The sequence below is a fragment of the Strix uralensis genome, chromosome 10 (assembly GCF_047716275.1).
Source record: "Strix uralensis isolate ZFMK-TIS-50842 chromosome 10, bStrUra1, whole genome shotgun sequence".
In the NCBI taxonomy this organism is placed as follows: Eukaryota; Metazoa; Chordata; class Aves; order Strigiformes; family Strigidae; genus Strix; species Strix uralensis.
The window spans coordinates 4,921,286-4,948,976 of NC_133981.1; the positions used below are offsets into that span (position 1 = coordinate 4,921,286).

The window sequence follows — 27,691 nt, forward strand, 5'->3', positions numbered from 1 at the left end:
TGGAAAAACCTTTTTCTCTAGTAGAAATAGGTAAACTAGCTCATGTTTTGTTATTTGATTAAACCAGATGATTGTACACCTGCGTATGTATCAACACATGTGAATTTCCAGACATATAGCATTGTCTCCTGTATCAGTTAAATCTTCAAAAATTCAAAACTTCACAAATCAATGCAGTTTAATAGGTGATCACTTCCAAAGAAAGATCTTCAACAGCAAGTTTTAACAACTAATTCTTATTCTTGTGCCCTCTGAAGTAATTGCACTAATAATCTAACTTGAGTTAATCCAGGTTATTTAGTATTAATCTTGATAATTGTTTCTTATTTTAGTATATGCTCATTAACTTCTCACTGCACAAGCTGAGGGAAGCTTCTACCCTCTAGCAATCCAACATGCTCTCTATACGCTCCCCTTTGACCTGTTCAATAGCCCTTGAATGAGCAATATAACATAGGAGTTCACTTTTCAGTATCACACTGCTATAGGGGTAAAGCACAGAAACCCACATCCACAAAACTGAACCTTCCCGAATACAATTTTTCAGGTGATTCAAACACCCGGGGGATTTTCTTTTGTTGTTTTGCTTGCATGTAACACACTCTTAATGCACTTAGCTAAATGGAAAGTGAAACTCAACTGCTGCATAGCAACATGCAGCAAAATATTCCAGTTCCATATTCAGTACATAGATTCCAAGCTGTGACTGACCTATGTGTTAACTTTAAAGAAAGGAATTTTGGACCTTACTCTTTTAGATGTAGGACTGATATTTTGTAATTCATTGTTTTAACTGAAGAATGTATACAGGTTGCTATAGCAATAGCTAATCTGTATTCTTACAGCTGAATACCCAAAATTATTACTTTTACAAAGTACTTTGATATGCGTCTCTTCAGAACGTATAGCACGGGATACTACAACTCCAGATTTGCTCAGATGCAGCTTCTCAGTTTGTGCCTGGGCCCATGCCCTGGACATTTGCACTATTAAAGCAGGCAAGCACGCTTTGGGGAATCTTTGCATTACTGATAAAGATGCTACTCTGTAGAACCAACAATTTGGGATGAGTAATCTTGGATGAAAGAGTCGCATAGTCTCACAAGTACCACCTGAAGCAACTGCATCTCTTGAAATGTGATTGTAAACCCAGAAGTGGTGTGGGGAGCAGTCACACTCCTGCATGGAGAAAGCTTGCAGTTCTGGCCATGAGGGCAAAGAGAGCGCAATGATCCCATTTTGCAGGAGATTTACCTTCTGAAAGGCACAATGTGGAACTGTGCTTGTGCCTATCCTACTCAGATGAATTAGTCAGGTTATTTACTGGGCAGGGTAAATTTTTTTCTCCAATTTCTACAGGTCGATAGAGAAAATCTGGTTAAATTTGCAAGACAGCTTTGTATTTTAAAAAGAAATATAAGACTGATGAATTACTTGGAGCATCATACTTCATGGGAGAATTCTGAAGACAAATCAAAGCATAGTATTAGTATGTCATTAATTTTACTAACATTTGGTGCACACATACACCCACAACCACACAAGGGAAAAAAAAGCAGTTCTATTGCTCACATTTTGTCATTATTTCTATGTTGGAGAATAACCTCAATAAAGCATGTTTCTCCAGCTAGTTACAAACCCCTTTATCTTTCCCATACACTGGTATTCCCTATCCCTCCTGAACACAAACATACACAGTCAAACATTTATTGGGTACACAGGAAACAAGCCAAGGCTCCAGGAGCCAGAACTATTACTTTCTCAAGTTCAGAATGTAGATTTTACCAACCCTGGTGCAGGACATTCAGGGAGAAGACAGAAGAGAGCAGGATGATAGATGAATCTGGACTGAGCAATTCTTTATTCCACAAATAGATCTTGCTAATACAGTAACATATGAACGATCAGCACTTCCCCAGAGGCAACCCTGTCCCCGAACAAACGAAGGTATGGAATCTGACATGACAAATATTGATTTCCCTGGAGGAATTTATTTTCGAAACACAACTAAAGTATTATCTCAAATCAGCAATCAAACCTCAGCAGCAGTTTGCATTTAAAGCCATTTAAAACTATTATGCTGTAGTGCATATAATATGCAAATAACCAGGTAAGCCTAAGTGCAACATGTATTTACATACAATTCTTGAATGCGTTAGATATAAGTGTTGCCATACTTAATTATTTTTGAATCAACACTGTTTTAAATTAATTTCTCAATTTATTTTGGTTTAATTTACTAAAGGCACAATCCAAAGGCTCTTCACAGGAAGGAAAAATTCCCATCACGCTAGACTCTACTTAAGATGCATTCTCAGAAATCCTCCTTATCACATCAATATTGTAGATCGAGTCTTCTCTGCTATCGTTTAGTGCCACTTCACTTACATAAAGTTACACTAGGTAAATTTTCCATAATTTATTTTACTATTTGAAAGAATTTATAGCCTATTTACATATTTCATAAGTCAATGGTATGGATCTACCAGATGTGAGACTAGTGTTTGATCCAGATTTAACTGATTTTAATAACGTAAAGTTCCCCAAACTTTAAAAATTGGATAATACATGGATATACCTCCTTATTTATAAATAAGTGAATAATAATAAATAAAAAGTGGATTATAAGTGAATATACCTATGCCATTCAATAACACATACTCAAGATTCATCCTATTCTTTCAACATGAGTATATCAAAACAATAATATGAAATAACATGGAAAATGGAAAATTTAATTCTTAAGTGGTATATACAGCTCTCTGACATTCCTCTGATGAATAAAGGGCATCTACTACTAATCCCCTTCTAATTTATTCCATTAACTCATTGTCTATTTGCATGATTTATTTGAACTGCCTATTCAGGGCAAAGAGCGATTTCTGCAATCAAAAGTAACCCTAAGACGATACTAGTTAATTTTCTGTGTTATCTGATTAACTTTCAGCAGTATGTATACTCTTTCACTGCTACAGCTACCACATTTTACCTTAGCTTTATAGCAGAAAAATGTTCATATACAAAAAGAGCAAGACCAAACCAAAGCAGAATTTTTGTGTTCGTAAGTATCAGTGGAAAAAACAAAAATGCTCTAAAGCAAAAAATTATTCTCCTCAAATGTCCTTTTGTACCAAGATGACCCAGGAACAGTTTCTTCTCAGGCAGTTATTCAAGTGAGGAAGAAGAATCATCTGATGATTGTGCTTATCACGCTTACACTCAAACTCACAATCTGTGGATAGTATTGTTTCAGTATTCCAACTGCCTTTCAACTTCTACCTCAAAATCTCTATTCCAAATCAGAGCACTTGAAAGCTTTATCCAATGGGTATGTCTTCTTACAAATTATAAATAAATTTCTCAATTTATTTACAGTGTCAAAAATACTTCAGACTAATTATTAACGTTGTCCTTAACGTATACACCACCAAACCAAGCTCCATTCATCTATCAAAACCAAATGTACACTTTAGAGTAGAAACAAGCTAGACTATACCAGACTAATTTCCTTGCTCAATAAAAACTGCTTTTTTCTATGGAATATACACAAATATTTTCTTTATGCACTGGAAGGTCTGTCCACAAGAACAAGCATTATAGAAATTTTCTAATGATTGTTTCTAAACGATGAACAGGAAACCAAGCCCTTCAGTAACCACACCAGCTCCACTGAACATACACTGTTTCCACTCTACAAGATGCTCCATGGGATTCTATGATCTTCTAGCACCTGGCAATACCAACATCTCAAATGAAGCCCAACTTTTAACAGTACTTTTCATTTCCATATATTTGCACACATTTCTGTTAAAAAAGTTACTAAGAAATGGAAGCAAACATGACGAGCTATAGTGAAAAACATTTAAAATAAAACTAATGCCATTTGAGATGGATTTATAGGAAATAAAGTTAGCTATCTGGAATCTAGCTTTTTTGGTTTTTCAAAATGCATTTGAAAGCTTGACCGATAAAAAAGGCTTCATCTTCAAAATGATACATGTTTCAAAAAAACAACTTAGCAGCCCATGACATTTTCATTAAGAAACTGGAATGATGTAAAATCAACATGAAATACACAAAATGTATTTTTTAAAAAAAAGATCATTAATACACATCACAAATAACTGTAAAGAAGAATCAACTCGTTTTAGCTGAACACTGCAGAATTTGCACTAAACATCAAGTTTAACAAACCAGTAAGTTGTATCTGCACATCAAGAACTACACTGAGAATCAGCAGTTTAGAAGAGACCTAGAGTCGTTGGAATTAGCCTCACAGACCGTGCAGCAAAGGTTTAGCATCATCACTGGACACACACAGAGGGAAATCCCAAGCACACAAACGGATATTAAACTACTTTCTGTATTTGGCACCGGTACAGTCACAGCTGGAATAGGGCCCCATTCAAGGATTTATAAGTTTTTTAATCAGGTGGATATATTGGAGAATATTCAAGTGAGACAAACACAATAAATCAATTAGAAAACATACTTTGCAAAAGGGCACAGAACTCCATCTATTTCACTTATTGAAAGGAAGCTTGAGGAGTGTCTTGAGTGCAAAAGCAGCTACAAGCCCAGGATCTTCACAGTCTAGAAACACAAAGATATGAAGGCTTCTATTGATGGAAAATGGTAACTATTAAAAAAAGATTAGATTAGAAATTAAGTGCATGTTTTGTTTGGTGTATTTCTCTTAAGGATGATTTATTGTTTGAATAAATTACCAAGAGCAGTGATTTTCTATCAAGAGTAATCTTTAACAAATAAAGATAAGATGTTCTTCTGAAAGATCTAATTCAACTATGAGTTAATACGGGGAAGTTGTAGGCTTTGTCCAGTGACTGTGGAAGCCAGACTAAAGTGACCCCACTGGTGCCTGCCCCTCTAAACTCAGAAATAGTTCCTTTAAGCCACCTTACATAGCAGACATAGGAGACTCACCAATATTTTGGTGCTTTCACAGTAATGATCATTGAGCAGACAGGTGTGGTAGGGGACTAAGTAAATGAGGTAATTTGTAATTAAAATTAAATGCAAGTTTAATTTCTGTTACACCTTTGATTCTGTTATGAATGCTAGTCCAGTACTTACATAATAACCCACATTAATCAACGTTATCTTTGCACCTTTTTAAAAGCTTGGTATGCAGCCTCTTTTCTCAGTGCCAAAAAAGTCTGCCACCATAAGCAGAAAAACAGCTATTTACATTTACTTTCAAAATAAAGAGTTTAGGACGACTGTTGGAAGGCTGTTTGTCACTAATTATACATGTGTCTTTATTTGCAATCAGGTATAACACTAAATTTAAAAATCTGATTAGAGTGTAAACAATACTTAAAACTAAGCACAATATTTTTGTTTGCAAATAAATAAACAAACATTTGGCTGCTTCTCTCTTCAGTCCCTTCTTCCAAAATTATTTAGTTTGAACTGGGCAAAGCTTATTCAAGTGAAAACAAACAAGGCAGATGGTTAAACGTCTGTATTGTCTGGAATTCCATCAATTTACCAGCTACCAAATTACCATAGGTACAAATGCTCATCACCAGAAAAATGCTCATCATCAGTACCAAAAAAATTAATTAATCCTTGGAGAGTTATATAAACCAGCACATGGAGCAGTGGCCTTTCATCTGCAGTGGTCTTTTTCAAGATTAGATTCCCGATTAAATTCATACAACATAGTTCTAAATTTTCATAGAGATTCAGCTGCTGCTGCCACCACCATATGTCACAGTGTCTCTCTAGGCAGAAGAAAGTGATGTTTGTGGAGTTTGGAGACTGATTCAGAAATGCACTTATGCACAGTTTTTTTTCTTTAAAGAAGAAGAAAAAAAAAGCCATTGCTATTCCAAACAACACTCAAACATGTGTTGAAGCTTCTGACGAATTTCAATGGCATCTAAAATATAATCACTATTCTAAACAAAAAACCTTTGAAAATTTTAGGGAAGGACATGCCAACTCAGAACCAACAGAAAAGTGCAGTGGTTCTTTGATCTTTAATGTAGATCAAAGCATGCACACTTATATTCCATTACAGCAGTGGCTGTATGATTCTGGGGGAAAAAAAAAAAAAAAAAAAATAGAAGTGCGTTTCTGCCAACTTCTGAAATGCATATCCACATCCTACAGGCTGGTGCAAGGCCTATCAAAAGTCTAATAAAGGTCTACAAGAATCTCAAGAGAAAGTTACTCTGGCAAAAGCCTTACTACAAAGGTATGCTAGGACATACTAACCACACCCTACCTCTGGTTAGGATGAAAGGCGGATGCAATTCTTACAGACCTGTGTAAGCCAATGCATTCCAAGAGAAGCCTAAAAAGTATAAAAGGAAAATTAGGTTTCTTATACAAAAACTAGTCCACATACAGAGTCCAGTTACAGTTATGTTTCACCTGACAAGAACACTTGCAAAGAGATAGGACTATTTAAACAGAGGCTATTACCTCCAAATAACCCAGCTTTCTTGACAAACTACAAAACCCAATTCACAGGTTATTTACATGGGAATAATTTCTTTGATTCCAGAGATGTAGCCAATTTTGGGATAAAACACAGCAATTTTACCACCAATCCAGAAAACTGTTAGTATCTTCAGCTAGCAGTGATTAGCAATAACATAGAAGTTTATGAGCTGCAAACCCCTTAAAGGGGAACCAGAAGTACCATTACTAAATCTCTTGCAAGAAACCAGCACTTAGCGGACTAGTTTTTCTTACTATCTACATGTCTTTATTGTTACCTACCCACTGACACCCAGTCTTAAGTTTGAGGGAAAATTAAACATTCCTCTGGTCCGGAGAGCCATCTGCACAGAACACCATGTGGATCCTGTTTTCTTTATGTTCCCTTCATTAGCACGTGGAGACAAAAAAGTAATTTCTCAGCATTACAGCAAAACTAAGATCCTAGACAAATCAGGAATGCTAGGCAGCAGCTTCAGCATAAACACTGGAAAGAAAAATAATTTGCCATCTAATTCCACAAACTGAAGAGATGAATCCACAAGCAGAGGCCCAAGAGTGAGAGACTATTTGGCCAATGCCAAATACCATTTCAGGGAAAACAAAGAGCGAGGCAGGTCTCCCAAGAGCCAGAAAAATGGTTGGCGAAATAGCAAAGACTAGTGACTCCTAACACACACACCCCCCACTCCTTTAGAATTTAAAATTGAACTTTATTAGCCTCCCACTCCTATGATTCCACAGTTCTGAATAGGAAAGGACCTTATTTAAAATGTCTCACTTCGCCTGAAGAGAAACATTATAATGATTACACTGTTGTATAAACACCTCTGCTCAGGGCACCTCTTTGTTTGTTTAAAAACAGAAGTCTTGTTAAAATGCAGCTTACTTTTTACTACGGGAGAGAGCATAAAAAGAACTGTCTTAGCAGGAGGCCCTGTACTCTTTAGGGATTGAAAAGGAAAGAACAACCCAGAAACCTATCAGCCTTAGAGTCATTATTCTGGCCTCTTGGAAACAGATACAGAGATCAAGAGCAAACAGATTAGCAGCCCTTTAGGCAAGGCTTAAATCTTGATTTTATCTATCACAACGTAAGAACAAAAAACAATAAGAAAAGCTAAAGAGTGAGCTATGTTTAATTTATATTTCCACATTACTAAAAATTAGAAATGTACAACGTTCCCTAAGGGAGAGGATAAATTTCTAATTATTCAAATTTTTAAATTTAAGCATATCAGACCACAGCTCTGCGTCCAGAACTGCATTTGAGGCTAATCCTCAACTGTATCCATTCCCTGCTCATGATATCATTTATGCAGATATTTATCTTTCAGCCCATGCTTATGTGTTATTCTAAGCCATGTGTGAATTAATTTCCTATAGTTACAAAATACACATATTTTATATTGATTTTTCTGTATTTCAAGATTTGATAAAATTCTAATTAGTTTTAAAATGTTTCTTGAAAACACTTTTCTATTTCTTCCTGCAAAGTTGTCAGCACTAATTTTTACAGAGGTGCCTGTACTCAACATCTTGTCCTATAGAAGCACAGAGAAACAAGTTTTATTTTTCATCCATGAGAATTGCAGAGTTCCTTTCCCTACTGTAGTTACAGTAGTCAGATAGCCCGAGTTGGCTAAGGTGTACCCTCATAATTTCCATTTCAATTCAGTGCGATATTCTTGCTTGTTTCTCAAACTGAACTGCTGCACTCAGTGGCTGTCTTAATTATGCAGTTGCCAAAGTCTACCTCAAGAAGGATTGCATCTTGGAAACACAGCAGAACTACTTATGCATTTAGTACACAACAAACTTCAGAGGTTTAGAAGGATGGCACTGCATTTCCAAGCTTCAAGCAAAATCAAGTAATCTCACTTATTTTTAATACACATGTACAGAACCGCAAAATGAGAGTATGTAATAAAATCAAGAAACTAATTTATCCTCTCACTCCTTAAACAAACGAATCAAATTAGAGCCGTATCTGATTTACAGAAATAAATTTACACAGAATTTGACCCAAAATTCATATCAAAGGCAACCAGTGCCCTAGAGCTAGCCAGGAAAAGCTGCCAACGGTCCATCAAGAGTTTTAAACAGAAGCCATTACCTACTGCTGATTTCTTTTTCAGCCTAGGAAAAGAAACTGCTCACCAGATGCTGAAACCTTCAGCAGAAGAGAATCTATTGTTCTCTTCTCATTACCGTGGGGTACATGAAAAGTATCTTCCCTTGACTTCAACGTACCTAGATGACTACAGACTAGAAAGAGGAGAAACAGTCCCTATGTTTTATTAAACACTTTAAAAATTGATACAAAGAATGCTCCAGTAACAAGAGCTGACAGCTTTGATTAACGTAGCCACACTTCCTTCCGATCCCTGTATCATATCCATTGTAATTTAAAAAAAAAAAAAAAGTCATTCTACTTCATGAAGTTCATAAAACTTCTAAAACCAACCTATTTGTAAATTCAAAGCAAACAGAAAATAAACCTGAAACTTTACTCCCCACAAATCATGCTACATAAAACTGAAGGGTCTATACCTAGGAAGAAGCCCCTGTCTGTACTGTGTGATTAAACATTATTACATTAAGTACTCAAACAGGTGTCTAGAGTCACTACATTACATCCAGACAGAAAAAGCAGAATGACCTCTGCCCCAAACCATCTCCAATCTGAATATATAAAACAGATAGACAAGGGGAATACACAAGACAAGTGGAAGGAAACACAAAACATTATTCAACATGATAGTTTATTTTCCTTAAAAGGCTACAGACAGAAAGAGCATTCCCAATAGTCCCATGTGACATGAAACAAGGTTTCTCATGTGGTAACGGTATCATCTTGCCTTAAGATCATTCAGGCCTATTTTAGTCACATTCTCTGTTGCTATTTTTCTTTTTTTATTAAAGTAGGCAAGAACAAACAGCTTTAAAATCATATTACCTTGTCTCAGCCAATTGTTTGCCAATGTAACAATATAGTATTGTAGTGTATATTAAAGTTCAAAAGTTAGACTTCAAAGCAAAACCTATTGAGAAGAATTATTTATAACCTATAAATTAAACTGCAAGAAAAAGCAGTGGTAAGGGTTTCTGGTTGACTGCTGGGGCAAAAGGGCACAACAGGAGAAGGGATCATTTAAATCCTTTAAATTTATATTTTAACTTTTAAAATGTTTGTGTTTAAGACACAAATAAAATTACTACTTTCACATATGCATAAATACTGGCTGTGACAGCACTAGTTGTTGAGTCCAACATGTGTACATGCTTCCAGCACTGGAAACATTCTGTTTTTGAGGACAGAAATTTCTTCTATTAGTGACAATTAGAAATCAAGTTCATTTCAATAGGATTACTTCCAGTCTTACCAACATACCAACTGTGTGCACAAAACCAGACCTTTGTCCACTGGCTACAGCGTTTTGGCATTACCAGAGCACAACCAAGATTTGATTTTCCTGGGCCCTTCTGGAAGCAGTTTGGGAAAGAATTATTAACACAGAAAAGACCACAAAACCTTATGCAAAACCTTAAAAGGCTAAGGAAGACCCTACAAACTGCATTTTTTTTGTTTTCTGCCCAAACTGACTTGGAGTTATGGTATTCTTTCAATATATGCTTCCATCTTTGATGTAGCTATTAACTGAATGTGCCACTGACCTTCGCTGGATGACAGAAGTAATCATTTCCTAAGGAGGAATTGCTTTCAAACAGTTCTTTATAATCAGGCAGGCCTGGGACTTCCTTTAAACACGGGCCATGCCTCTACCTATTCTTCTGTTTTGTTTATTTTGATTAAGCAAGTGTATCTCATTACTAAAGAACATGCTAAAAATCTGTTTTATTTCCAGATTGCTGTATTCCAGAGTACAGATTATCTTCCCGTGTTTTCTTGAAAGAGACTGCATGAACCTGAACGAGAACTATTGGATACTAAACACTTCTGAAAATTACATTCCACTCATAGGAGCACATAGGAGGTTTAATCCTCAATTATTATTTTTTTTAAATCTGGCCCTAAATCAAAGTATTAAGCAATTAAAACCGGCTTATTTCAGTGTCTAGAAAACTGATGTGGTAGACCTTATCAACCCTGCAATTTTTTATAATCAGACAAAACTTATTTTTGGTGCCAATTAGCCCTCTGGATGCCTCAAAATGGGAAGAATCTCCCTGCAGAAATGATGTCCTTTGCTCACGGAGAAAGAGAGGTCTTCCCAGTGTTACTGCTGCACATTTGCCACTTTCTGTTACTTACAGGATCACTGATCTTAGAAGAAAAAGCATGTACAAAAAATAACAACTACAACAAAACTTCTTCTTCTTCTTCTCACCTTCTGTACTAACTAAAGGAATATACACATAGCTCCTTGGTCTCTTCTAGGAAATTATGTCTCAGGATTTGATATATCTAGACCCTTGTTCTGATATAATAATAATAATTTTTTCTTTCCTGCCCATCAACCAGTGTGCTATTTTTCAATACCCCTACTAAAGGTGAAGTTTCTGAAATCCAGACCTGTTACCTGCATTGCATGCATTTTCCTACCCGCTCTGTTTATATATTGAGAAATACTGCCACGTTGGTTGACACAATCTGCATTTTACAAACCTATATATCTGCAATGTAGAAAACCCCTTTCCTGCATATTAGCACAAATTAATTCTGCTACTTTAGGCAGTGTGACCTCACATATGTCAAATATCCTTTCTACCAAGGGACAGAATGACACTAGTTCTTTTGGGTACCTGAGGTTAAAAATGTTGGCCAAAATTTAGAAAAAGGACGTATTTAGCTATAATCTCTGAGGTGCCATCCACCAGGCCTCTAAGAAGAATATTGGTTTTACAGGACAGCTTTCTAATCTGGGTAAAGCACATCTCACATACAAACCCCCAATACATCCCCTCTCAAATCAAGATAACAGGATTCCAAAGAGGAATCTGGACTTCTGTGAAGGTATTTATTCTTTCACTCCTCTCCAGATTTTCCCTCCACAGCCTTATTTGCTTTCTGTAACACACAATGAAAAATAGTTTTTAAGGAGCACAATTGTTCTAATTTATCTATTGCCACCTCTCCTTCTTAGAAGTGAATCTGCTTTTTCCCATCTCCAGATTTTTACTCTTTTTTACCCCTGTTATTTAGTAATATCAAGGCAGGGGAAGAAATATCTCACATTACTGTTCTAAATTCTAGTATGCAGGTTGCTCAATATTATATGCAAATACTTCATAATATATTGATATACTCCCTTTAAAGTTCTCTAGTCTCAAAGGGGCTGAGACAAAAGGTTCTTCAGAAACAATTAGTGATGCCAAGTATTTCCAGTTCTCAGTATTCAAATTAGAACACTATAAAGGAGAAAGATTTTTACTGATCATTTTACTGGATGATCTTTACCCAAAAAAAGCTCTCAACTGGCTCATCACCTACTTCAAAAGTAGGTCTCCATGAATTCAGACCACTTCCCTCCATAGGACGCGCTTCCCCTTCCCAGTCTGTTCATCCTGTATCCATATATTTCAGCACTCCAGCCAGGAGACTACCCCACTACATCTCTGTTCTACCAACGACACCAAACTCCTTCAATTCTATGCCAACTTTCAATTCTTCCAGTTTGCTTACTTTGCTGCATGTTTTCGTGTATCAGTAATTAGAAAGAAGCAAGTAAAATCAGAATTCTTTAGTCACAGACAGCTGCTTTAAAGCGTGTGGCTGCTCAGACATCCAAATCAAACTTACTGAGCTGAAGAAGTTACTACTTTTAATACTGGAAGATTCTTATTCTATAACCTTGTGGAGTCACGGTCAGATGATGGCTATTGTATAACATTCCCTGAAAGTATGTATTTATAAGACAACACCTGAAACATTAATAGCTTGACACTGCCTAATGCAAGCAGCCATAATCAAGAACACAAATAGACAATTTATTTTAAAATTGCTATTACTTAAACAGTAAACACATCTCTCTTGTATGTAATAACTTGCAAGTGCTACTGCTTATATTGGACAGTAATTTCAGCAAGCTATTCAATATAATTTGCCTGTCTTTTAATGAAACTTAACTGCTGGAAATAAGGAGATACAAGTTGACACAAGGTTGTCACAATGCACAAGCCGATGCTCTTCTGACTGTGGACTGAAGTTCAAAATCAGCTCCTCAGAGATAAATGGCTTCCACCGAGGTAGCTAAATGAAGTTCCAAGGACTTGATTCCTTAGCAGCAATTCGTTCTCAGACTTGAGATTCTCTAAAAGAATCAGAATTTACCTACCTGACAAAGAATTTCTGTTATTCCTAACTCCTGAGCCAGGAGACTAGCCATCTCATTATAAGCTTACTGTTTGGGAATTAAAAAAAAAAAAAAAAAAGTACTAACCCTGGTCTTTAAAAATGGCTGAAAGGGAGACAAAGAAGATATACACCGTATCAATATCAGGTACCAAATCAAAGACTAGCAGGAAGTCCTTGCCATACTTCTGAAATAGTGTGATAAAATTTCTTTTTTTTTAAACAAATCAAATTATTCAGGTTGAGGATCCTGTATTAAAAGATTACCAGTATTTTGTAACTGGAGCTACAAATTTTGCCCCAAATTAAGTGGATTTCTTCAACCTCCCTCATTTCTCTTGAGATCATGATTTAAGAATACAGTCATTATTTAAAGTACATCATGAACTCATGAAGTTCAACAAGGCCAAGGGCAAGGTCCTGCCCATCGGTTAGGGCAATCCCAAGAACAAACACAGGCTGGGCGAGGAGTGGATGGAGAGCAGCCCCAAGGACTTGGGGGTATCAGTGGATGGAAAACTGACCATGAGCCAGCAATGTGCGCTCGCAGCCCAGAAAGCCAACCGTGTCCTGGGCTGCATCCAGAGCAGTGTGGCCAGCAGGGCGAGGGAGGGGATTCTCCCCCTCTGCTCTGCTCTTGTGAGACCCACCCCCCTGCAGTGCTGTGTCCAGCTCTGGGGGCACCAACATCAGAAGGACATGGACCTGCTCGAGGGGGTCCAGAGGAGGCCATGAAGATGCTCGGGGGGCTGGAACACCTCCCCTGTGAGGACAGGCTGAGAGAGTTGGGGGGGGGTTCAGCTGGAGAAGAGAAGGCTCTGGGGAGACCTTAGAGTGGCCTCCCAGGACTTAAAAGGGCTACAGGAAAGGTGGGGAGGGATAGGATGAGGGGGAACAGTTTTAAACTAAAAGAGAGTAGATTTAGATTAGATATAAGGAAGAAATTCTTTACTGTGTGGGTGGTGAGACACTGGCACAGGTTGCCCAGAGAAGCTGTGCTGCCCACTCCCTGGAAGGGTTCAAGGCCAGGCTGGACGGGGCTTTGAGCAACCTGGTCTAGTTGAAGGTGTCCCTGCCCATGGCAGGGAGGTTGGGACTAGATGGTCTTTAAGGTCTCTTCCAACCCAAACCATTCTATGATATCATATGATCTGAACTAAATTTCATAAAAACAGATGTTCAGAACTTCATAAAATGCTTTTTAAAAATGGATTAAATGCTTTTGCCTCTAACATAATTTAGGGTTATGATTCTGCTTAACTCCGTAACAGAACTGGATCACCTACTGTATCATCCAATTTCTTGTTTTCAGAAATACAATAGTCCTACCAATGTGAGTAGGCTTCAGCACCACAAAAATCATGGCCATTGCAAAGACAGTGAAATGCAAAAGACACATTAATGCAAAGATAAATTATCAACTGAGAGTAAGGAGCGAGTGCACAAACATCAACAATATCAGCAAATGAGAATGTTAGAACAAGAATATTAACACCCTTCTGTATTTCACGACTTCTGCATACTTTTCAGATTTAAAAAGTCAGCAGTAGAATTCTGTATTGGCATTTTCAGAGGACTTTATGGATGCTAGATTTCAACCTGTAGAGTAAAACGCTTAGGAAAATTAAGAGCAAGTTAAAAGATTAGAAAGAATTCCAGAACATTTAGTTTTTGTGGTTACTTTCATCCACATTATAATGTCAAATCCATTCCCTGGAACTAAGTTAAATCTCACAGATATACTGAGCAGCCCAAGTAGAAATATCAGACTATTTCGATATTTGAATACTTCAGTTAATAAATGTTTAATATTAATTATTTCTGGTGTGTCCATTTTAAACTTCTATTTCAAAGACTCATTTCTTAAGGATGGCCTAATGCAGGACAGCTTTGATGAAACTCAAAAAGCTCTTACTTTCCAAGTGGTCATCTCTATTTCCAGGCCAAATCCTCAAAAAATAAATTAGGCAAAACTGCCTTTGATGTCTGCTGAAGGAAAAGCAAGTTTTGTTTGAGTAATTAGCCCAGGACCAACAACAGGGACCCTGAAAGAAGTCAGTTCTCAGAAAAAGCAGTTTCTAAGCTCTCCAGAGGACAGAACTGCCGGACTAGGCGTCTTTCAACATTAAGCTTCATATTCCCTAGGAAACCAAGTGCAAAACAACCTTACAATGTTAATGAAATGCTAAGATGGAATACCAAGTAGTCAGATATAGCTTATAGTAATCTTTCTTCTATGTCAGCTGTGGTCCCATAGTTTTAAGACAGTACTTCCCAAGTCCTTTTTCTTAAATACAAACACTAGTGTCTTTTTTGCAAAGTGAAAAATCAATATTGTACAAGCACTGCCTAAGCAGTTAATACTTACATTGCTGCAACGTTGGGCTAAAAATATACAAACCTCCTGTCTCACCCCAAACCCTATTCAGAAAGCGGGACTGTGTAGATATTTTATCATTCATTTATGGAAGCCACCAAAAAGTGCAGATGAAAATTTTGCCCTCCACTACAATCTGTTTGGAAATTAGAAAATAAGGCAACATGAGGAGCCATGCACTTCTGGGAATAGGAAAAAAAAAAAACAAGACACACCACCACCAAAACCAAACCAAAAAACTCCAAGAAAAAAACAAAAACCACCCAAAAAAGCAGCAAAGTCTAACTTGCTTTGAGAAAGCTATGATTTACCAGCTTAAATACAGAACTTCTACAAGTGAAAAAAATAGCTTACACTGTGAATGCTAACAGGCAGCAAGTAATTGAATGTATATGTTTGTGGAGAGTGAATGTCCAAAACTGATCTTCTAAACTGTCAAGCTGAAGCTGATACTTACAACTAGCATGAACTGATTGGAAATTTTGTTAAATCCTGGAATAGAAGTGGCATGTCCCAAATTCTCTGATTAAGAGAGTCACCTGAGACAGAACCACCAATGATGAGGCTGAAGACCTGTTGTGCTTTTGCAAATACACTGTTTCGATTGGGAAACCCAGACAGCTTGAAGTTCTGGAAACTAGAGGAAGCTGAAAAGAAGGGTGCCCAAAAAGCAGCAGAGGTCTCATAAGAAGTGGGCCAGGAAAAAAAAAGCTCAAGATCCTGGCTGAAGGAATGATTCTGAAGGCAAAGGCAGATCCTGGAGATCAAGCAGATGCATGATGTGAATGCCAGGGGATGCCCAGGGACCTTGGTCAGTAAGGCCCAAGATCAGTAACTACAGGCAGTGGTGCAACACAAACTGACACAACTTTCTGTCCAACCCAGAGCAGCAGTGATGTCCCAACTGGGAAGGGAAGCCAAGACCAAGCGAACACAATGCTAGCAGGAAACAAGTGTGCTAAGGAAGGAGGGTAAAAGCTCCAGTCTTGTTTGTTCTTAAATAAACCCCAATATCCAGATCCATTACAGGTTGATTACTCTGCCTTGCTCATGACAGGAACTTCTCCTTCAAGAGAAACTTTCCACCACAAAAAGCTCACACTACCAGTATTTTTAAAACAAAATAGAGGCAGACCAGGGAAAAAAAGCCAGAGTGAATAAGGCAAAGGAATCCCGATACAATCAAATCCTACCTGAAGGCAACAAAAGAAAATTACTCTTGGTAAACCTATTAAGATTTCCCCCATCAGGTTCCTTCTTTGAATGGTCAGAGCAATATACAATTATTTTTATACATGTATTTGCAGGCACATATGTATATATATTTACACATATCTGTATTTGGATCAAGTGGAAGATACTCAAAGGCTAACTGAAGGTGATATGCTAGTTCTGCTGAAAGATGTGAAGATACATGTAGTAACATTAAAAGAAATCCGGAATAAACTCATAGACTGAAGACAGACCATTTTCTTGGCTAATGCATGTACTCTATCAGTCTACAGCCACAGCAGATAAAAAGAAATTGCCGTGTCTATTTCCAAAGAAGCAGACATGAAGCCTAATAAGCCTAACCATGAGACTGAATTGGATAAACTTTCTGTTGACCAGCCAGTACCCTTTCTCTGATTCCTCCTAATGTCTGACTTTTCAAATCCTAGCAGAGAGATTTGTGGGTTCATGTGGCTTAGCAGAAAGTGCACATATTTCAACAGCAACAATCTTCATTCTGCTTATTAAAGTAGAAAAAGCAGGATGGAAAAACAAAGCAATTTCAGTCAAGTTAACTAAATTCTGAGTCAAGTGAAGTACAACTTTAGCACAATTACATGTTAGATTCAGTAAGACTCAAGAGCAAAGCAGGGCCAAGTTTTCAGGATCTTGTTCACCTCCCCATCAAATATATACTTTTCATGTGAAGAAATGGAAATCCCCAGGCTACTGCAACTCTTCTCTAAGATGACAAAAAAGAAGAAAAACGATTAGTAAGTGATCAAGGAGCAAGAATACAGACAAAGAATTCAAAAGTCTAATGTCTTGCTTGCTAATTCCGTTGAGAGGGAGCTAACGTCAGTGACTGGCACTGGGGGAAGGACTATTAAGACTGTGGGTCCTTACCTGTGCTGCTGCATATTCTTCTTGAGAGATGATGTAAGGCATTATGGACACAGACAGTACACATATTATGACTCTAAGCAAAACATGAATGCAAGCATGCAACTAAGAACTTGAAGCAGCTTAAGGCATAACATTTCAGATAATTGTTTGATTATCAATGAAATCTCCAGTCAAAAACATAGCTTTGTACAAAACAAAGATCAGTTTAGATCAGTAAAGAAGTGATGGCATTTTAAAATAGTTAAAGCATAGGGAATAGTACCCAAGGTAAGCTGGACTTGTCCCTTGAGTTGAAGCTGATGCACACTGACTTGTTACCTAAAATTTCCACTAACAGGTTATGGTGGTTTTTCTAGCTATCAAAAGAGAACGCCAGTGAGCAAAACCTCATCAGACCTGCTAAGAAATCATGGTTTATACCAAAATTCCTGTATCCCTAGGAGCAGCCATAACACAAGAATCAAATGATACCTATTTAAGGCCAGGACAGGTGGAGACTGAAAGTTTAACAGGCTGCCACTGTTCAATCCAGAGACAGCAGGAGTGAGAGCAATGCAGATAGCCCAGATACACACTGTTTAACTTCAGGCATCTAGTATTCAGTTATCAATGAAGAGATAGACGTGCAAGCAGCTAGATAATTTAGGTGCTCAGGTTCTTCTATGCAAACTGTCATTTGGGTTAGCAGCTTATTGTCAACACAATGTAGTTTTAAAATCGTAAGATACTGAACCACTTAAAGGTAAGAGATGAAAAGGAAATTTGCTTGTTGTGCTCTCAGCCTTACTGGAGTTAACGGAAGATGATGATCAACAGGGAATGCCAGCAAGGTTAATAAAAACAAGACAACAACGGGAATTTTGAGGTTACAGTGAAAACAATGTCTGCTCAAAGGCAGACAAAAACACATTCGAAGAGATGATTTACTACTTATTTGCAAGAGACAGTCAACAGATCTGAACTTCAGCCTTAAAACTTTAATATTTTATCCTGTAGTTCGCAATAAATTTTGCTTTGTCCACAAAGGAGACCTAATCAGTGGTACTTTTCCCTAACAAGATAACATCTGGCAATAACAATTATATTGATTATCTGATTCCAGCTACCTTTGCAGAACAAAGCCTTGGCCATAAATGAATAATTCTCTCCTCTCTATCATGGTTTATTATGTATTAAGACAATGATTGAACTGGGGGAGGGAACTTTCTGCCACTAGTCTTTCAGGTATATTTAACTACCACCTAGCTGCTTTTCCTAATAAACACACAGTGACTGGATAATTAAGCCTTATGCTATGTTTGCTGACACACTGGGTTTTCAGGGCCCACTTTCATTTTGCTCCTCCCACAAAAGCAGGCGTAAAAACCAGCCTACATGAGTGAACTGCTGAATTGCTGCACTGTCAGAAACACCGTGCCTTTATGACAGCAACATTCTTTTTAAGAGACGCAAGAGAAATGATCTTTAGTAAGTGACCGTTTTCAGACCTAATCTGTTTTATAGCTAGGAAGTGGATTAAACAATGCTTCTAGTGCATGGGAAAAGCAACCTCCCATTGTGTCTCTTCCACCTTCTTCCCTCTACTTACCCATTCAAAAAACTCAACAAAACAAAATCACTCAGAAACCCAGAACGCCTTCACCATCGGCTTACTGCAGGATCCTGAAGAAGGAAGATACCTGGGCCAAAATCTAGCAGTTTGACACTAGCCTCCTGGCATGTCCCACTATGAGAAATTCTCCACAAAAGAATTATAACCAATGTCAACAAATAAATACAGCTGCAACATAGGGTAATATGCAAATGATGTTTGTAATTAACCACTTGTTCTGAAAATACTAATATCATTCCATTTTGTAGATTCATTAATAGCAAATTAAACAGATTATTTTTATTGCTGTACCCTAGTTTGGGCTGTGTGCATTATGCAGCTAAATAGCATTGATATAACTACTACACTGTTATACAGAAATGCAGAATGTAATTAGTATTCCACTTTGCATATGCAATTGCTGCGATACTATAATACAGAATTAACTGATAAACAAGATTCAGGATACAACCATTTGCCCTCTTTGCAATCATTATATTTCTTAATGAAATGGCATTGCTCAATTTAGCTTCTAAATATCTTAACACAGAGTAATGAACTTGAGATGTTCTGGAAAGAAGGCTAGGGACTGCTGCGTTGATAACAGCATTGTGTTCCCATGACAAGAATGAACTGTTAAATTATAGGACATTAAAAAAAAGTTCATTGTGTGATGAGGATAACATTGTGCTTATGCTATATTAAGTCTGTTCATTCTCCTTTCCGTGTATTTCCAATGCATCATAGTTGAATATTTGGGGTTTACTTAATTATTCCACAAAGTCATAAAGTGAGGAAAACCAAGACCTAACTGTACTGCAAAACAACTCATTCCTGAGTTCCTACTTCCTATTCTTTTCATTGATTCTAATAAAGTTTGCCTGTGGGCATTGAACACAAATACAAATACTGTGAAACACTCAAGCTTGCAGAAGCTTGGTAGTTTGCCACAGTTTCATTTTCACAACAAGAAAGAACAGTACAAATTAGGAGGGACATCTCTGGAGATATCCATGGCCCCATATACCCGGCATTTGGGAACGCCTTGTTTGAAAAACAAGTTACAATACTGAAACTGGTAGATAAAGTATAAAACAGGAAAGGTTACTCAAAGGATACCCTCTACAAAATAGCACCGCATGAATTCTGCTGTCTTAAAAAAATTTTTTTTTAAATCACTACATCAACACACTTACTTGGATTCCTTTTCTACCACTTCAGGAATCACTAAATTACTGTGTCAAACTCACTTCCTGCTGCAACCAAAGATGTCATTTTAGAGTGGCTACGTCTTCTTTTTTTCTGTTTTCTGTTAATGTCTGGGATAACATTTCACAGAAATATGTTACTTCTTGAGGTGCATTCACCTTACTAAGTGACACTTTAAATGCTTTTATATTTTATGCTTCTATTTCACTCTCCTCTGGAAGTATATTATATAAACAATGTGTACAGGTGAAAAGACAAGTCACTAAAGAAAGTACTCGAATCACTCAAAGACCTCAAATGCACACAGAATTTTGCTACCTTACCTCAAATCAGAGTCCTCAGCTGTCACACTCTGATCTATATCAGGATCTAGAAACGCACCAAAGAAGCATTTCAATATTTTCTTCATGGTATCTAACCATAGTTATAGTTTCAGATATTGCTGTTAAATTGGAACTAATAGTTGTGGATAAGTTTCATCCACCCATTCTCTTCACTTCACAGGCAAAACATTTCTCTAAACTATAAACATATCCGTAAAATGAGAGGACACTCCCATTTCCAGAATTTACCACTTGGCATTAAAAGCAAAATCACTGCTTATAAGCTTAAAAGCTTATATCACTGTTTAAGAAGGAAATAGAATGGCAGAGACAAAAGCAAGTTAGGGAGTGACCACCAACAGGTACTTTCAGCTACATTTCAAATTCCTTTATTTTCTCATTAAACAAACTGCATGATTAATTAATCTAAGATTTTCCAACTTGAATAACTCCACATAAAGATTAGCATCTCAAAATCTTTAACCTATCACTAAAAATTAAAGAGCATTACCAAAAAAATGGAGCAGTCGCTAATTCACTGTGATGTGGTGAGAGATCACCCTCTGCTCTTGTGATAGCAGCAGTTTTTTAATAGGGCTCTCATTAAATCTCCCAAAGCATGTTCATTCCCCAAGTCTTGCATGCAGGATATAGATTTGAGAATGTTCCCTCCAAAAAGATCAAAGTTGTTTTCAGAACTGAAGTTTACCAGTAACACATTTAGAAAAGCAATGCCACCCCAGTATAAGTTTTTCTCATCTTGAAAACACATTACAATATTAAGCTGGCGTCATTATTCCTTTTTTTACTGAACAAAGCACAAAAGGATAAGTAACATGGCAAAAGTCTTAAGAGTGACAAAGCTGGAGGCAGAATTTCAATATGATATCCTGTTCCTTATCCTACTTCCAAGACTACACAGCTTCATGTTTATCCTATTATTTACATGAAAACACAATGCCTAGTAGCATTAGGGTATCTTTGTGCAAAAACAAAGTTAAACTGTATTAAAAATACTGTGACAGCAGTCTGCAAAACCTTCATTGAACGGGTTCTAGTATATGCCAGTGGGAATGTCTCAAGCTGGCGTGTAAAATTAATTCCTTGTTCTTTTTAGATGAACCTATCTGGAACCAGAACTAGTATTAATTAATACATTTGAGAAGAATTGCAATGTCCTATTTTATACTTCATCTGACATCAACTCTGTGCTGGATATAAACCTCAAATATTGACTAGTTCCCAGCGTAGAAGCTTGTAACATCTAAATTCTAACTGCTTCTAAAACAGTTTGGAAGAAAAACAGCTGTATCTTCCAAGGGAAGTGGAATAGCAATTGTTTTTCCTAGCACTCTCATTTTACATCAAGACAGATTAATCTCTAGAGTAATTTCACTCATTAAAATGGGTTTGGCTGATTACGTTTCACCTAAGCTCTACTACTATCACACTAGTGCTTGTTAACTTGTTAATTAAAAATGCAGGTCCATCAAGCTAGTCAGAAAATGAGAAACCTCATCAGAAATGGTAGTCTCTATAGCTGCTAATTTTTGCATGCCTAAAGCCAGTTTAGTACACAGGAGAGCAAACTATAAAAGATAATTTTTTTCTTTATGCAAGAGCAATGAACAATGAGTAATAAAAGGTATCAATTATTTACATTGCTTTCCAGCAGTTTAGAATTTCAAGAGGAGAAAAAAAGAGAAAATATAAGAAGCTATACTGCTTTTAAGTAAAGAGTAAAAATTTGGTGAAATGCAGATATCTCTGAACAAAGAATTTGTATAAATGTATTACTATTAATTTGGAACCAAAAAAGCCATACCTAGCTTGGGTTTCTTCTCAATTTCTTAACAATATGAATTCTTTGCCAAAGTATAATTTCCAGAATTGAAAACGAGTATCAGAGAAGCCACTGAATAGCTCATATGTGGTGTTACCAAGCCAAAAACTATTACCTTGCAAGAGGTGATGCTTCTGGGAATATTGAGAAACCACAGTTGGCCCTCTGCCTCCTTGGCTTGAATCAAATGTATTTATGCATCGATGGCTGAATATTTGAAGAAGAGTTGCTTCCACAGACATGGGGCTTGTCTCCAATTTGCTGATGTCGGAAACATGGCGTATACTGGAAAAAGTCAGCTCCCCTTGGGTTTTGGGGTTCTTTTTGTTGGTTTGTTTTTTGTTTGGTTGTTTTGTTTTGTTTTTTTTTTTAAAGAAAGAGGTAAGGAACAGTAATGAAAGGAACATGAAAATTGGAAGTGTTGAAGATGTTTCAAGATGTGTATTAATACTCATGAGCTAGTAAATATCATCTACCAATGAAGTAAACCTTTCCACAGGAATGCAGATTACACATTCTATGCTTAAGTTTTTATCTTGCTGTACATAAAGGGGATAATTAAATTGAACATTTCTTCCTGATGCTTTTTCCTATTTGATATTTGTTTGTGCATTCATTTAGATTTAGGTTTGGTGGCCATACTTAAACTCCACTGCATTATTTATTATCTGAAAGAGTAGAAAGCACCCTGGAATAAACAGAGAGTACAGACCAATAAAACCAAGTTCACAGAGGACTAATTAGCAAAGTTGTATGCTGCCATTAGGAAGACATAGCACCAAAAGAAGAACTGGAAAGAGTGAAGGTGTGTTAGAATTTGCAAAGATCATTTTTAAAATATTAGAAATTGCTTTAGTTATTTAAACGACCAGAACTAGATCTGCTAAGCAAAGATCAAAGATCCTGTGGATGCTAGGAGGACAAGAAGGATGGACTACAGATAGGGACCAGGTACTCTCCCTAAAAAGAATCTCAAATTACTGCTGTCAGACAGAATGCTGTCCTAGATGTGCCGCTGCTCTCGTGAAGGAGGATATTTCACATCATCTAAGACAATTGAATTGAAACAGAAATGTTGAATATAACAAAGTAAGAACTAACAAAAGCAAGGGCATAGAGAGGGAAACCACTGCACTCTTATAAATCTTAAGACAAGAGCTGATGGCAAGGAACATGGACAGACCTAGCTGTGTCCAGCTCAAAATATTGAAATCGTAGTTTTCATAGAATGCATTTTAGATTTAGGATTAGTATTAAAAGAGTTAATGAAATAAGTCAAAGAATAAAAACAATGGCTACCCTGTATTGTATTCAAGCAGCTGCCATACCCACGGTAACAGTATTGCACTGTTTGCAAGAGCTGCAAAGAAAAGGCATATTAACTTTCTAAGCCTTAAAAAGGTACCACCCTATCCATCAGGCATTTGATGAATTTGTCCATTTTAGCTCTTAACAGAAGGGGCTCAACAAAAGACTGACCTCTTCTTTCTTCCTTCCTCAAAGTCCCTAAATTATTACATTACAGTGGTTTAGAATATTGATATAACCATGCATTTTTCTAAATAATAAAATACGAAGAAAAGAAAGGGCTAGCTTTCCTTTATGGTATTTTCTTAATGAATTCAAGAGGGAAAAAAAGGGATATCAGGAGTTTATGAACTGTTTAAACATAAAGCCAAAGAATTATAAAGTTCCAAACCATTAATCCATTATATACTGTGAATTGGACAACCCCAGTGAGATATTATTTCCAGAAATGAATCGAGCAAAGCCATCAGCAAATAGTTAACACTCTGAACCTCTGAAACACTTTCTGATTCAATTCAAGCTGCAAACCTCTATGTTTAGAAGCTAATTTACACTGGAATCTGGAATTTAATCATCTCTTCTCATGCATTTGAAAAAAGGATGACTTTACTTCACATAGTCTAAATTAACTTTGAAATTTTACTACGTATAGTAATATAATATCTAGTCAGATATGCTGATCTTACCTTGAAAGAAATTAATTGCTTGATTCCTCCTCTTAATATTATCCCGAAGCTGATAAAATTTCCCTAGGCAGCACTATGAGATGCTCTGGACTTTGATCAAATAGAGTAGGATGTATATAAAACCACATAAAGATCATCAATGATGGGGAAAGAAACACTTTTTAGACAGGAGGAAAGAAGAGATGGAAGGGAAATAATTTTTCCTTTGATCCAAAGTTCACTGATTTCAAAATAAATCAACCAAAGGCCATTGAAACAAGTAAGAAAAGAGTTGTATTTGCAAAGTGAGTATAATGTTGAATTTTCCTCTTTTTTTGTTTTGTTGTTGTTTGTAGTCAATAAAGCTTCTACACTGTGCCATTATTTACATCACATTTACTGCAAGAACACTACCAAAGTGATTAGCTATGGATTTCCAAAAGTGCTCTGAAGAATCCTCTGGAAGAGGAAATTCTGAGAAGTCTAGATGTTCAGGCAGTAAATCAAGGGGAAAGTTTATGATTTTCTCTTCCTCAAGAAACAAATTCTGCAATCAGTAACAAGGAAAAAAAAAAAAAACGTAATCAATATGAAGAGAGTCTTCCTATGCTTCAGACTGTATGAAGGCAGATGTGTTTTCCGATAAGAGTCCTCTAGCTCAGGAAGAAAAATGTCAAGTATTAGCATGATCTAGCGGGTTTATTCTTGTTCAACATTTGAAGAGAACAGCAAGTTCTTTGATCCTTCCAAGCAAAAGCCCCAACCTTCACAATGCATTTAGGCCCTCTCTTAATAAAGTAAAACAGTGTGATATTAGAATAAGTTATTATCAGTTAACATACTGAACATTTAAACAGGTTTATTATCATCATGCTGGGCTCTACTGTTCCAAAGGAGTTCATACCAACAATCCTTCCACAGAACAGGATCTGAGAGCAGCCATTTTTAAGGATACTAAGAAATTCTCCAAGAGGAAACTCTATAGATGGATATTTAAAAAATAAATTGTTGTAAGGGCATGGGAATTGTTAATTTAATTCTTTGTAACTCTGAAAGTGAGAAATTTTCCATGCAGTAGAATTACACGAAAGGGGAAAGCAGCTTTCCATAGTTTTTGGCAAACTGGAATAACCAAGTTGCAGTATCTGCATACTGGTCCACAGATTGAAGTAAAGCTTTACTATTTCTACAGGATACTGGCTTCTTCCATTAAAGAGTAAGCAAATGCAATGAACTCCCAATTTATTTATACCACACTCATATTAATAGTATCCTCTTCTCACTTATTCGCCCCAAATTAGTAATTAAAATGTTGAGGTCTGATACTGGATTCTTAAATATACATTCCACAAACCACAGCTATGCATTCGTATTATCTTTGTGTAACTTTAACCAATTTTAAACAAAATAACTTTATATAATTTGCAAATAATTTGCACTTTTTACCTTTCACAAAAAGTGTATGTTTTTATTTATAGTTCTATATTATTTCTTATTCTTCATAACGCAAAGTACATTAGGCATAACATGCCTTTATTTACAATGGAATACAAAACGGTAGCTAAGTGTATCAAGTCCTTTGTGATGTATTTACGTATCCAATAAGCAAAACAGTAATATTATCTGTAGATAAAGAAAAATGCCTAGTATTGTAATCTACAACACAAATTAATGATTGTCTGCTACACAAAGATGCTAATCCACTCCACAGTGAAGCACTGGGGAGTATTATATATATTTCTTTTTTTTTTCCTTTAAATTATTAAAATAAAATGTCATTGCTTACCTATAAAATCACTTTTCTTCTGTCTTTTATGTTTAGTAAACTTGTAGTTGGCACTCAATTGTTAATATAGCTGGAAAAGAGTGTATCGGGATTTTTCACAAGCAATTAGGGTCAATTAATGCTCAATACATTACTTTCCATTTGATAGCTTATACTATAGCAGATATTTAACTCATAAGCACTTATTACATTTCCTGCTTACTAAGCTAGGCTGAAGACTTCCAACATCCTGGTTTTTATTCTTGTTGGATTTTTATTTTTAAAGTTATATGAAAAACAAAAATACAAACATTTATTCTTTGAGACACGTTTATCTAACATACATAAGCTTTTATTTAAAAATGAGTTTTTCTCTTTTTTTGGCCCTGCATATAGGCAAACTGCAAGGTATCAACTTCTCTACTTGGAGAGGAATCAATGGCTCTGCAGACAGCCTCAGTACGTGTCCACCCTGAGTTCCACCACAGAGACAAATAGCAAGGTTCAATCCATGACAGAAGTAATGCTGCAAGGTGATGACCAAACTCTGCTCCTCACTCAAAACATCACATTGTATCAGCATTATTGAGCTAACATGGAAATTGCAATCCATTCACTTATGAGCCACAGCCACCAACAGTTAACCAGGCAGATGTCTGAACAATAAGTCACATTAACCTTTACCAGCAGCAGGTAGGAGGAATCCACAGCTCTTGGTTCCAGCCCACAATGAATGTGTTTAAGATCACCCTGCACCTTTCTTAAGAAGAGCAAAGTTGTGCTTAATTAGCTTTAATGTTACGAAAAACCTCAGAATCTATAACCACTCATGCCATTGACAAACTGACCTCTGCAGCTTTGTTGTTATTACTAATAGTACAGTAATGACAGTAAACTAAGTTTTCACACATGCAACTCCTTTTAATGATTAACTAAATGTCTGATTTCATTTGAGAACAAATACATTTCTGCCTTCAGAAAAAAAAACCCTGAGAACTAATTCAAATAAGCAGAGATATGTACATCTGGTTTACAATTTAACCAAAAAAAAGAACTTTTAATTTTTCAGGAAAAATGTGCAACCAGAAAACTAAAAAAAAGTTTGAAGGAAGAACTGTAAAAATAGAAGGAATGTAAATTGTGGGAAATGTTTATGACAACACGAGTTCTCAAAACAAATGCCATGGATAACAGATGCAGAAAATTCAAATATATGTGAACTATTTTGACTTGGTATTCTTTTCAATTTGCATTTGGCAAGTCACAGAAAGTGAAAGGCTAATCTGAAAGAGTTATTTCCAAAATGGGTTCCTACCCCACAGTCTTTCCTGTATGCAGAAATTGAGCTTTATAGGTATAACAACAGAAATGACTAATGACCCTTGACATTAGAATTTAAAATGTCCTTCATGCAAATACACTGGTTCCTTGACTCTTTTGTAATACAACAGCAAGCAGGTATTAGAATTGGGGAGGAAAAAAAAAAAAAAAGGCTAAAGGAGATGCATGGAAATTACACAATGAAGTAGTTTCATTGTGATATTGAGAGAAGTATGAAATGAATACAAGATAATGTTGATAGAGGAGTCTAGCAAGCCTTTTCCCTTCAAACTATCCATTCACTTAGATTGCCCTCATTGCAAAAAAAGATTAAAAAAAAAAATCAAATTACATGATTTAATCTGCTCAGTAAGAGCTTAAACAG

The 27,691-nt window shown here is 36.4% G+C and overlaps 1 protein-coding gene across 4 annotated transcripts in view; it reads right to left on the reverse strand.

Moving 5' to 3' along the window:
* Positions 1-27,691, reverse strand: part of FHIT (fragile histidine triad diadenosine triphosphatase) — a 622,267-nt gene that overhangs the window by 447,842 nt on the left and 146,734 nt on the right. Inside the window, exon 3 of one of the 4 annotated variants that reach the window (XM_074878821.1) lies at positions 6,293-6,322. The exons of 1 other annotated variant lie outside the window; for it this stretch is intronic. The gene's annotated coding sequence lies outside the window, so the exon portion shown is untranslated. Of the gene's footprint in view, positions 1-6,253; positions 6,323-20,405; positions 20,452-27,691 lie in introns of those variants that run through there. 2 more of the 4 variants (XM_074878819.1, XM_074878822.1) reach the window with 2 other exon arrangements.